This window comes from Pan paniscus, chromosome 9 (genome assembly GCF_029289425.2).
Source record: "Pan paniscus chromosome 9, NHGRI_mPanPan1-v2.0_pri, whole genome shotgun sequence".
NCBI lineage: Eukaryota > Metazoa > Chordata > Mammalia > Primates > Hominidae > Pan > Pan paniscus.
Genome location: NC_073258.2, coordinates 67,047,556 through 67,058,062, shown reverse-complemented (window position 1 = coordinate 67,058,062; position 10,507 = coordinate 67,047,556). Strand labels below are relative to the sequence as shown.

At 46.3% G+C, this 10,507-nt stretch overlaps 1 protein-coding gene across 2 annotated transcripts in view; it reads left to right on the top strand.

Annotated features, from left to right (window-relative positions):
- The window catches only part of LOC103783330 (uncharacterized), a 26,950-nt gene that overhangs the window by 4,055 nt on the left and 12,388 nt on the right, over nt 1-10,507 (top strand). For both annotated transcript variants that reach the window (XM_055094530.2, XM_055094534.2), the window contains exons 2-3: nt 2,807-3,092; nt 4,685-4,810. The gene's annotated coding sequence lies outside the window, so the exon portion shown is untranslated. The remainder of the gene's footprint in view (nt 1-2,806; nt 3,093-4,684; nt 4,811-10,507) is intronic.

Genomic DNA, 10,507 nt, shown 5'->3' with positions numbered 1-10,507 from the left:
CTCTGTTCTCAGCTCTACGCCTTTTTCCTTCCATCTGAGCTATCTGGTCCCTCCATGTCCTGAACTTTTTTGGGGATAAGTAGAGTGAACTGTTAACTTTTCATTTCTATTATCTTTAAGCACTTAAGTGCCAGCTACCTCCACTCTGCCAAGTTGGTTACCACTCCATCTCCAAACTTTTTTTTTTTGTCATTGTTGTTGTTTTTGAGATAGGGTCTCACTCTGTCACTCAGGCTGGAGTGCAGTGGCATGATCATGGCTCACTGCAGCCTCAACCTCCTAGGCTGAAGCAATCTCCTCAGCCTCCCAAGTAGCTGGGACTACAGGTGTACACCACCACACAAGACTAGTTTTTTGTTTTGTTTTTTTTTTTTAAGTAGAGATGAGGTCTCTCTATGTTGCCCAGGCAGGTCTTGAACTTCTGGGCTCAAGCGATCCTCCTGCCTCTACCCCAAAGTGCTGAGATTACCGACATGAGCCACTGCACCCCGCCAACTTTTCCCATCTTAAAAAACAAAAACAAAAAACCTCTCTGTACCCTACATTTCCCTCTAGTACTGTCCCATTTTTCTTGCTCCTTAAGGTAGGCACAGAAGTGGTCCACCAAAGATATATTCACTTCCTAATCCCAGGAACCTGTGAATATTACCTTAATATGGCAAAAGATGTAATTAAGTTAAAGATCTTGAGAGAAGGGCCCACTTTAGAGGTGGGTCGTAAATGCCATTACAAGTGTCCTTGTAAGAGAGAGGAAGAGAAGGAGAACAGACACACAGAGAGGAGGAGGCAGTGTGATCTCCCAGGCACAGGCTGGAGTTATGCAGCTACGAGTCAAGGAGTGCCGATGGTCGCCTGAAGTTGGAAGAGGCACAGAATGGATTCTTCCCCAGAGTCTCTGTAGAGAGTGTGGCCTCCGCCAACACCTTGGTTTTAGCATCTGACCTCTAGAGCTGTGAGAGAATAAACCTCTGTTGTTTTAAGCCATCAGTTGCTGGTAATTATTATTATTTTTTTTTGAGACAGAGTCTCACACTGTTGCCCAGGCTGGAGTGCAGTGGCGCGATCTCGGCTCACTGCAAGCTCCACCTTCTGGGTTCATGCCATTCTCCTGCCTCAGCCTCCCGAGTAGCTGGGACTACAGGCACCCGCCACCATCCCCGGCTAATTTTTATATTTATTAGTAGAGACGGGGTTTCACCATGTTGGCCAGGCTGGTCTCGAACTCCTGACCTTGTGATGTGCCCGCCTCAGCCTCCCAAAGTGCTGGGATTACAGGCATGAGCCACCACGCCCAGCCGTAGTTCGTTCATCTGTCTGCTGTAGTTCCTGTAGTTCTGTAGTTCCAGTTCCTGGAAGTTGAGGCTAGAGGCCCTGGCTTCTCTTTCTCCATCACGTTCATCACCTTCTGACTCAGAGCTTTCCTACTGTAGCTGTTTACATCTATCTGTCCTCACTAGGATGTAAATGAGCTCTATGAGGGCAGCAATATGTGTCAGTCTGGTTACCCTCTCTAGTCCAGTGTGTAACCAGCACATAGTAGCACTCAGCATGTGTCTGCAGAATAAATCAACCCATCATATTCAGTGACTTCATCAGTCTCAGTACTATTTAATATCTATTGAGAAATTGCTATAATAATTTACCCTGTTTCTTAGAATGTCACATTTTTTGAAACCTCAAAAGCCTGAAACTGTCTTTGTTCCATACTTGTACTTGAGGTTTTTCTGGGTATAGAGTTTCCCTCAGCAGCCTGAAGACGTGCGCCTTTGTTTTCTTCCTTTCTGCATGGCCATTGAGAGTCCAGATCTATTTCTAAGCTGAGCCAGTTGCACAACCAGGCGTTCTGTGTATGAGATCTGTTTGCTTCTCCCCAGCTCCGCTATTTCTGCTTCTTTATTGGGCAGAAGCTGATAGCTTGCTCTTTCATTTTCTAGGAACTCTGATCCCATTGTTAGACAATAAAGTGGAGATATTAATAGGGAGTGGGCAGAGTTGTAAAGATAAGCTATAGATGGCTCAAGCCTCATGGTAGGATCTTCTTGATAAATGATTATAATAGCTAACATTTACTGAATTCTTGTAATAATCAGAGTAATTTAATCAGCACCATGCTAAGCACTTCACATGTTCTCTATAATTTAGTCCAATAGCTCTTTGAGATAGGAACTATGACTCTATTGACTCTACCCAGTAGACACTGCCAGAGCCAGGCACAGAGTCCAGGCAGCCTGACTCCAGAGCTGAGCTGGAAACCGCTCTGTCTGCTGAATGGCCTCCTCTATTCCTACCAGACAAGCCCTGAACCTTGGCTTCCTCACCTGCCAAAGCAAGGCCTGGGATCCTGAATGGGGGTAGGGAATGAGCCTGTGCAGCAACCCCTCCATTCATTCGGCACATACTTACTGGATGAGCGCTTCAGTGGCAAGTATTTAAGAATATAAATGTTGGTGGGGTGCGGTAGCTCACACCTGTACTCTCAGCACTTTGGGAGGCCGAGGCGGGCGGATCACCTGAGGTCAAGAGTTTAAGACCAGCCTGGCCAACATGGTGAAACCCCGTCTCTACTAAAAATACAAAAATTAGCCAGATGTGGTGGCTCACGCCTGTAATCCCAGCTACTTGGGAGGCTGAGGCACAAGAATCACTTGAATCCTGGAGGTGGAGGTTGCAGTGAGCTGAGATCGCGCCACTGCACTCCAACCTTAGTGACAGAGTGAGACTCTGTCTCCAAAAATAATAATAATAATTGTGTGTATATATATATATATAAATGTCAAAAAACAATGACGTTTATTTTCTTTCCTAGATCTCTGCCATCCCGAGATCATCACTCCTAGCCTCCTCTGGAAACTCTCTGAGAGTTGGGGAATTGTCTCTTTTATAAGAGGCCTACACAGGCACGAGGTCATACTTGGGCAGTTTTCGGCTTTGTGAAAATCTCTCAGATTGCACCGCACAGTATACAACTGATGAACCAGACAACCACAATCGTTCTTTGGATTGCATTTTCTCCTGAGATATCAGACGCATTTCACCAGGGCCACAGAAAGAAAAATGAAGACCAAGATACCGTGACAAATGCCAACTACCTCGTAAGTGCAGATATTTTCAGTTATCTAGGTAGCTAGAGCTTTGCATAGGTAATACCCTTTTCTACTAAAATTAACCAAAACACACACATTCCAGGGCTCCTGAGTGATTTTTTTATATATATATGTATATTTAAGTATATATACATATATGTATGTATAATTATATGTATATGTATACATTTATATATGTATATAACATATATATATTTTAAAAATATATATATCGTATATGTGTGTGTGTGTGTGTGTATATATATATATATATAAAATAGAGATGGGGGTCTCGCTATGTTGCCCAAGCTGGTCTCAAACTCCTGGGCTCAAGCCTAGATGATTTTTTTTTTTTTTTTTTGTGAGACGGAGTCTCGCTCTGCCACCCAGGCTGGAGTGCAGTGGCACAATCTCGGCTCACTGCAAGCTCCGCCTCCCGGGTTCACGCCATTCTCCTGCCTCAGCCTCCCAAGTAGCTGGGACTACAGGCGCCCACCACCATGCCTAGCTAATTTTTTGTATTTTTCATTAGAGACGGGGTTTCACTGTGTTAGCCAGAATGGTCTCGATCTCCTGACCTTGTGATCCACCTGCCTTGGCCTCCCAAAGTGTTGGGATTACAGGCGTGAGCCACCACGCCCGGCCAAGCATGGACGATTTTTAAAATTTTTATAATTTTATTCTTTGTATAGTCCCAGCCTTGTTTCTTGTAACAGAATGTGTTAAAGTAACATTAACTTTTGGTTGGGTGCCGTGGCTCATGCCTGTAATCCTAGCACTTTGGGAGGCTGAGGCAGGCAGATCACTGGAGGTCAGGCATTTGAGAACAGCCTGGCCAACATGGTGAAACTCCATCTCTACTAAAAATACAAAAATTAGCCAGATGTGGTGGTGCGCACCTGTAATCCCAGCTACTAAGAAGGCTGAGGCAGGAGAATTGATAGAGCTCGGGAGGTGGAGGTTGCAGTGAGGAGAGATCATGCCACTGCACTCCAGCCTGGGTGACAGAGGGAGACTCCATCTCAAACAAAAAACAAAACAAAACAAAACAAACAAAAAAACAAGTAACATTAACTTTTGGTTAAAATGCATTCTTGGTTGGTCCAATTAATTCATTCAGCAAACAGTGAGCACTTATCTTGTGCCCTCTGGGAATGCAAAAAATGTGTAAAACCGGGCTCTTGGCCTTGACCTTTTTTTTTTTTTCTTTTTGAGACAGGGTCTCACTCTGTCACCCAGGCTGGAATGTAGTGGCACAATCTCGGCTTATTGCAGCCTCCACCTCCCAGGTTCAAGCAATTCTCCTGCCTCTGCCTCCCAGGTAGCTGGGATTACAGGCATGTGCCACCACACCTGGCTAATTCTTGTATTTTTAGTGGAGACAGGGTTTCACCACGTTGGCCAGGCTTGTCTCAAACTGCTGACCTCAGGTGATCCACCTGAGCCTTGGCCTCCCAAAGTGTTGAGATTACAGGCGTGAGCCACCATGCCCAGCCCAGAGCAGAGAGAATCTTAAAGAAACTAGCAGGATATGAGCCTAGGGCCAGACTGGGGAGGGAGCCTCAAAGGCAGGATTAAGGAATTGCGACTCTGTTCTGTAGGTGACAGGGAAGATGATGCCATCAGATCTGTGCTTCACATAGAGAAGTCCGGCTTCGAGATGGAGTCACCGGGGCATGGTGTGTGGGCACTCAGTAAAGTGGAGATGTGATTACTAGATCATTATGGTAAGTAGTTCAGGCCTGGCAAGGTGGCTCAAGCCTGAAATGCCAACACTTTGAGAGGCCGAGGCAGGAGGATTGCTTGGGTCCAAGAGTTCCAGACTGGCCTGAGCAACAGAGTGAGACCCCATCTCTACAAAAACAAACAAAATTAGCTGGGCATGGTGGCATATGCCAGTAGTTGAAGCTACTCAGGAGGCTGAGGTGGGAGGATCACTTGAGCCTGGGAGATTGAGGCTGTAGTGAGCCTTGATCGCACCACTGCACTCCAGCCTGGGTGACAGAGCAAGACCCTGTCACACACACACACACACACACACACACACACACACACACACTCTTACACACACACACACAAAATAAATAAATAGTTCAGGGTAGAGAGGATGAGGTTATGAATTACAGCGGAGAGAGGAGGAATAAAAACAAGACTTGAGAGAGTATTAAAAGTCCCATTTAACAGAATTGGCTGATTAATGTGAATGGATGGTGAGGAATGAGGCGCCAGGCGCATGGATAGCAGTAGCTGACGTGAAATGCTTACTCTGCATTAGGCGTGTTACACACATTATCTCACTTAATCCCACAACCGCAATTGTAATACTATCCACATTTTATAGGTGGCATTGAAGCCCGTCAGAGTGGTCAATCGAAACGACATAGCTAGTATGTGTTGGTAGTAAGTGGTGGTGTGAGGAGGGTTTGGACCTATGTGGTAGCTCTACCAGCTGGCTGGGTCTTCAGTGCCATGTGATTGGGAGGTGAAGCGACCGCCCTAGTCAGCAGTGAATGAATGGCCAATTTGGGCCAGAAGCCTGCTGGAACCATCTTCTGCTCCGGAGAGCTCACAGTTAGGTGGCTCTGATGCCACATCGGCCATAGATGTGTTATGTTTGCCCCAAAGAATATTTTAAGACCATGTTTAGAATTAATTGGTACCTTTTTAAAATGCAGAGATTCACATTAAAGAGTGAGTTTCTGGCTTTTCTTGGAAAATGAGAAGATCTGGCCACACTGGGCCCATATAGGAACTGGAGTTGCCTCTCTCTGTTTCCTTCAGCTGGGGCCTGTGCCCCCCTGTTGGCCAGGCCCCACTGGCCTGCCTGGGGTCCCTGCCACCTCCGCAGGCACCTGGGTCTGCCTTTCTGCTGTTCTGTCACGAGGTGTGCCACTCAGCTTGGCTTTGAAGCCAGGCTGTGTTTGTGCATTGAATGCACGCCAAGCCCAGGCCTCCACTGATGGCTAAATACCTTTTCTGAATTGTAGGCAATATAAGATAAAAACATGCTGCGGGAAGTGAGAAAAACTACATGCCCCCCCATGCTGAGTGCCCACAGGAGGCGCACGGGTAGTGCAGGAAAAAGGCAAATGGCCATAGTTCCTGAAACCAGCATAAATTAAAACAAAATACAAATCATACCCTGGCAAATGGCAAGTAACAGCCTATTGCCAGTATGCGAATCACGTTGTGATTTTTTTAAATTTGTTTTGTAATAAATAATTTGTTTGAATTTTGAGCTGCGTACTTTGGACATATGATAAGGAAGCTGTGGGGGAAGATTGTGTGTGTGTGTGTGCACACACGCGCACCTGTGCATGTTTGTTTATGGGGGTGTGGACCACAGTTTACAAAGCTTGGAGTTTTCTATAGAAATTCAATTTCAGAGTCTGGGTGCAGTGGCTCACACCTATAATCCCAGCACTTTAGGACACCGAGGTGGGCAGATTGCTCGAGTCCAGGAGTTTGAGAGCAGCCTAGGTAAATGGCAAAACCCCGTCTCTGCAAAATATACAAAAATTAGAGGGCCCTGGTGGCCCACGCCTGTAGTCCCAGCTACTCGGGAAGCTGGTGTGGGAGGATCACTTGAGCCCGGGAGCCGAGATTGTGCTACTATGCTCCAGCCTGGGTGACAGAGCGAGACCATGAAAAAAAAAAAAAAAGGAAAAAAGGAAGGAAGGAAGAAAGGAAGGAAAGAAGGAAAGAAACAAACTTCACTTTCAGAACATTTTTTCAAGACCAGCCTGGCCAACATGGTGAAACCCCATCTCTATTAAAAATACAAAACTTAGCCAGGCATGGTGGCGGGTGCCTGTAATTCCAGCTACTTAGGAGGCCAAGGCAGGAGAATCACTTGAACCCAGGAAGCGGAGGTTGCAGTGAGCCAAGATTGCACCTTTGTGCTCCGGCCTGGGTGACAAGAGTGAAATTCGGTCTCAAAAAAAAAAGAACATTTTAATAAACTTTTATGATTAAAGGGTGAAAACATGTTTCTGTACCATAACGTTCAAATGTGAGGCCCACACTGGCAAACAGGTATTTATCTGTATTAAATATTATGTTCCATTTAAAGTATAACAATAATTCTCCGTGCCCATGGTCAGGTTGGGCAAATGACCACATTTCATGCTTGTGTGAGTTTTTGTTTGCAATCTGTATACTGCCCTTAGAGATACAGGTTCAAACAGGTGCAGGAAGCAGAGCTGCCAGCAAAGTGCAGGAGTCGACTCTTTTTCTTTTCTTTTCTTGCTTTTTTTTTTTTTTTTTTTTTAGCCAGAGTCTCGCTCTGTCACCCAGGCTGGAGTGCAGTGGCTTGATCTCAGCTCACTGCAACCTCCACCTCCCGGGTTCAAGCAATTCTCCTGCCTCAGCCTCCCAAGTAGCTGGGAATACAGGTGTCTGCCACCATGCCCGGCTAATTTTTGTATTTTTAGTAGAGATGGGGTTTCACCATGTTGTCCAGGCTTGTCTCAAACTCCTGACCTCAGGTGATCCACCTGCCTTGGCCTCCCAAAGTGCTGGGGTTACAGGTGTGAGCCACCGCGCTCGGCCTCTAGACTCTTAATCTATGTTCTTTGAGTTACACCTGACAACTTTCCATCACACCTGGAAGCCTGGCTCAGGAACTGGAGGAAGGCAGCCAGTGCTGGCCAGGAATTTCTCAGAGGCCACTGGACAGTATTATGGAGTGGCCCCTGCCCCTCAGAGGCTCACTGTCCATAGCACAGGGGTCATCCATCCTGTCAGACCATGCTGACCCCACTCACGAGAGGCTAGCCCTGCAAGTTCTCCCCTGGGAATAGGAAGTAATTGTGCGAGGTTTGCATGGCAGGTCAGCTTGGTCTTGGGAGCTATTTCTACACAAATCACGTGGGGCTCACAAGGCCATGCTCTGCTGCTCCCTGGACTCTGGCCCTTGTCCTGCGTGTCCTCCTTCCTCTGGTCCTCAGAGACTCCCCGTTCCCTCCCATGTGCACACTTAGGGTGGGACCGGGATGTGCACTGTAGCCAGTTCTGTTCTTGTTTGTGTTGCTCAGAATCCATTGTTTCTTACTGATGCAGATCAGTGCCTAATACTAGGTGTCTAGCACCATGCTGGGAGCCAGGGATACAACAGACAGGTGCCTCCCTGGGGGATAAGTGGAGCACACGCAGTTAATAATCAGTGAACTGGGTAGCGCTTCGTTACAGGCCTCTCACAACTGGTATTTTATCTCCATCATATTGTAATTTCGTTTTTGTGGTGTGACCTAAAAAGCCTTGGCTCCTCAAAAGATCTGGCCAAGTTCATGGTAAAGTTATTATTCCTTTAACAAATGCATTCATTTAACAATATTTATTAAGCACCTATTATTTGTCAGGTACCGTTCCAGATGTCAGGATTATAACAGAGAACAAAACTGACAAATAGCACTGTTCTCTTGGTGCTTACATTGTTGTGGAAGGAGACAAAAAGAAATAATGTCAATATAATATGTCCTAAGAATTTTAAAGAAAAACTCAAGCAGGGTAAGGGAGAGAGAATGACGATGGGGAGGAGGGCCGCTCTTTGAGGAAGGCCCTTCTGGTGACCCTTGAAGCAGAGCCCAGCAAGAGGGGAGGGGGAAGCTGTGGTGTCGAGGAAGTCTTTTCATAGCGGGGAGCCTCAAGGGCAGAGCCCCCGAGGGGGAGTGTGCCCTACCTGTTGGAAGGAAGCCACTGATCTGCAATCCTGTTTTCCTCGTCTGCAAATTAATGGGCTTGTTGGGAGGGACAAATGAAATCATTTATATGAAAACATTTATGTCAACTGTAGAACACTCTATAAAAGTTATTCTCTTTATGTTGACTTCATCAAGTATTTGCAGTGTCTAAATCAGGAATGATCATAATGATTATATTACAATTCTGCCCTTTCATTTTTTTATTGAGGTGAAATGCATATAACATATAATTAATCATTTTATAGCATACAATTCAGTGGCATTTGGTGCATTCACAATGTTGTGCAACCACCACCGCTTTCTATTTAAAAACCTTTTTCATCATCCCCACCTTTTCTTTCTTTTTTCTTTTTAAAATAGAGATGGTGTCTCCCTACATTGCCCAAGCTGGATTAGAACACCTGGGCTCAAGTGATCCTCCAACCTCAGTCTCCTGAGTAGCTGGGATTATAGGCACTCACCACTGTGCCTGGCCTTTCATTTTTATTTTATTTTATTTTATTAATTATTATTATTATTTAGAGACAGGATCTCACTCTGTCGCCCAGGCTGGAATGCAGTGGTGTGATCATGGTTCCCTGCGGCTTCCACCTGCTGGGCTCAAGCAATCCTCCCACCTCAGCCTCCCAAATAGCTGAAACTACAGACATACGCCACAGTGCCTGGCTAATTTTTGTATTTTTTGCAGAGCCGTGGTTTCACCTTGTTGCCCAGGCTGGTCTTGAACCCCTGGGCCTAAGTGATCCTCCTACCTTGGCTTCCTCCAGTGCTGGTATTACAGGCGTGAGTCACTGTGCCTGGCCTTTTTTATTTTTATTTTTTGACACAGAGTCTCACTCTGTCACCAGGTAGGACAGTGGTGCAATCTCGGCTCACTGCAACCTCTGCCTCCCAGGGTTAAGAGATTCTTATGCCTCAGTCTCCTCAGTAGCTGGGATTACAGGTGCACACCACCACGCCCAGTTAATTTTTTTCTATTTTTAGTAGAGACAGGGTTTTACCATGTTGGCCCCACTGGTCTCGAACTCCTGGCCTCAAGTGATTCACCTACCTCGGCCTCCCAAAGTGCTAGGATTACAGGAATGAGCCACTGCACCTGGCCTTTGGCCTCATTTTAATTTTTATTTATTTATTTATTTATTTATATTTATATATATATATTTTTTTGAGACGGAGTCTCGCTCTGTAGCCCAGGCTGGAGTCCAGTGGCGCGATCTCGGCTCACTGCAAGCTCCGCCTCCCAGGTTCACACCATTCTCCTGCCTCAGCCTCCCGAGTAGCTGGGACTACAGGCGCCTGCCACCACGCCCGGCTAATTTTTTTTGTATTTTTAGTAGAGACGGGGTTTCACCATGTTAGCCAGGATGATCTCGATCTCCTGACCTCATGATCCGCCCGCCTCGGCTTCCCAAAGTGCTGGGATTACAGGCGTGAGCCACCGCGCCCGGCGCCGCATTTTTAATAGTCCCTTGAGATACCATTCTGGAAATAGGATTTCCCCCCGTATCTGACTTTGTCCTTTCTGTTTCTGCCTAGCCTCCAGCTCCTAGGCTTCATCCATGTATTTTTCCAACAGCGATTTATTGAGCACCTACTGTGTGGGAGGCACTGTGCTAGGCAGATTCTGGAGACACAACAATGACAGTGACAGGGAGGTCCCTGCATCCCCAGGACTCACAGTGTAGTGGGGGATTTAGACAGTGAATGGATAATTGCCGGAAA